At 45.7% G+C, this 2,227-nt stretch overlaps 1 protein-coding gene across 6 annotated transcripts in view; it reads left to right on the top strand.

Moving 5' to 3' along the window:
* Window positions 1-2,227, top strand: part of PIP5K1B (phosphatidylinositol-4-phosphate 5-kinase, type I, beta) — a 533,355-nt gene that overhangs the window by 48,087 nt on the left and 483,041 nt on the right. The gene's annotated exons all lie outside the window — the stretch shown is intronic.

Genomic DNA, 2,227 nt, shown 5'->3' with positions numbered 1-2,227 from the left:
AGTGTTCTTGCCTGGAGAATCCCAGGGACGGAGGAGCCTGGTGGGCTGCCTTCTATGGGGTCGCACAGAGTCAGACACGATTGAAGCAACTTGGCAGCAGCAGCAGCAGCAGACAGCATGTTAAAAAGCAGAGACATTACTTTGTCAACAAAGTTCCGTCTAGTCAAGGCTATGGTTTTTCCAGTGGTCATGTATGGATGTGAGAGTTGGACTGTGAAGAAGGCTGAGGGCCAAAGAATTGATGCTTTTGAACTGTGGTGTTGGAGAAGACTCTTGAGAGTCCCTTGGACTGCAAGGAGATCCAACCAGTCCATCCTAAAGGAGATCAGTCCTGGGTGTTCATTGGAAGGACTGATGTTGAAGCTGAAACTCCAATACTTTGGCCACCTGGTGTGAAGAGCTGACTTATTTGAAAAGACCTTGATGCTGGGAAAGATTGAGGACAGGAGGAGAAAGGGATGGCAGAGGATGAGATGGCTGGATGGCATCACTGTCTCAATGGACATGGGTTTGGGTGGACTCCGGGAGTTGGTGATGGACAGGGAGGCCTGGAGTGCTGCAGCCCATGGGGTCGCAAAGAGTCAGACACAACTGAGCGACTGAACTGCACTTCCATTACCACTACCTGCAAGACCGTTTTCTGTCAAACAGTAGCCTGCCCTCCCAGCAGTACCCAACCCGAACACTAGGGGCCAGTGCTTCCAGGCCAGGGAGTAGAATCCAGCCTACCCTCCCTCCAATCAGGAGACAAAAGACAAAATAGGATTGCCTCCAAAGCTCCCCGCTCACATGATCAGCCGCCCATCCTAAACAAAAAAGTCTTTTAACACTTTCATTTTTTTATTTTTATTTTTTTAGTTCTTTTCTACTCTTTAGGTACGGATTCCATGGATGCTAAAAGGCATACATGTATTCAGACAGGAGATTAAGTGTTTTGCAAACAGGGAAAGAATTCAGATATTCCCGCTGGAGCCTATTTAACCTATGGCATAAAGCAAAATTCTAATGAGCTCTGTTACCTCCTTTCTGAGTCCACAGCAGATTGGAGAGACGTGAAGTCAACAGTGGTGTTAGAAATGGGCGATAAGACAGGGACAGAACAGGTGAAAATGGAAATAGAAGAGCTCAGAATGTAGGACAGGCAGTTCATATGAAGGCCACTAGGCTTGTAGTAGGAAAACGTTGGATAACCGTACTCAGACCTCTGCCACTTCTTAGCTCTTCGTTGCCTTATTTACGGGCATAGAGTCATTTTTCACAAGGAGAAATAGGAGCCTCCTAGGAAATGATTAATGTTGGTCATTGTACTTTGTCATAGAAGGCAACAAAGAAAGTAATACACCTTTTAAAAACTGTTAATCTTCGGGTTAAATAGTAATAGCATTTGCTAAGTACAATGTGTTAATATATTTATTTGCATGCGTCCTCAGTTGTTTCTGACTCATTGTGACCCTGTGGACTGTAACCCAGCAGTCTCCTCTGTTTAGGGGATTTCCCAGGCAAAAATACTGGAGTGGGTTGCCATTTCCTTCTGCAGGAGATCTTCCAGACCCAGGGATCGAACCTGAGTCTCCTGAGTCTCCTGCATCCGCAGGCCAATTCTTCACCACTGAATTGTCATAACTCTGCAAGGTGGGAACTATCAGCACTCTCATTTTATAGGAAAGTGAGGTTTTGAAAACTTAAGTCAGGTGCCTGCCTGCAGGTGCCTGCCTGGTTAGCAGAACCAGCACGGGAAGTAGGCATCACAGCCCACATCTTTAATCATTATCTTCTATCTGCAAAACCTGACAAGTTACCCTGGTCCATGGGTTGCACTATCAGCTCTTGGGAGCGTTCTCTTTATTCATGGACCATGTCTGATAAACAGGGCTATATTCTACTACTTAATTTGGCTAATTCCAAGAGGACGTTCAAAGACACAGAATAAATAGAACATCAACAAGTATTTTTTTAAAAAGACAATTAAATCATGAGAATTTATTTGATTCTGCTTCTAAGATATCTCGGTGTGTAGAACACATCCACAAGCTCTGGCGGAGGTGACTCGTGTTTCCCAGTCCCTCAGGTCAAGTTAGGGTTGGGGTTACTGACCAACTTCACTTTCACTTTTCACTTTTCATGCATTGGAGAAGGAAATGGTAACCCACTCCAGTGTTCTTGCCTGGAGAATCAGATGGACGCGGGAGCCTGGTGGGCTGCCGTCTATGGGGTCACACAGAGTCGG

The sequence above is a fragment of the Bison bison genome, unplaced genomic scaffold (assembly GCF_000754665.1).
Source record: "Bison bison bison isolate TAMUID 2011002044 unplaced genomic scaffold, Bison_UMD1.0 scf7180017864469, whole genome shotgun sequence".
NCBI lineage: Eukaryota > Metazoa > Chordata > Mammalia > Artiodactyla > Bovidae > Bison > Bison bison.
Note: the sequence above shows the minus strand (reverse complement) of the source record. Positions and strands in the feature narration are given on the sequence as shown.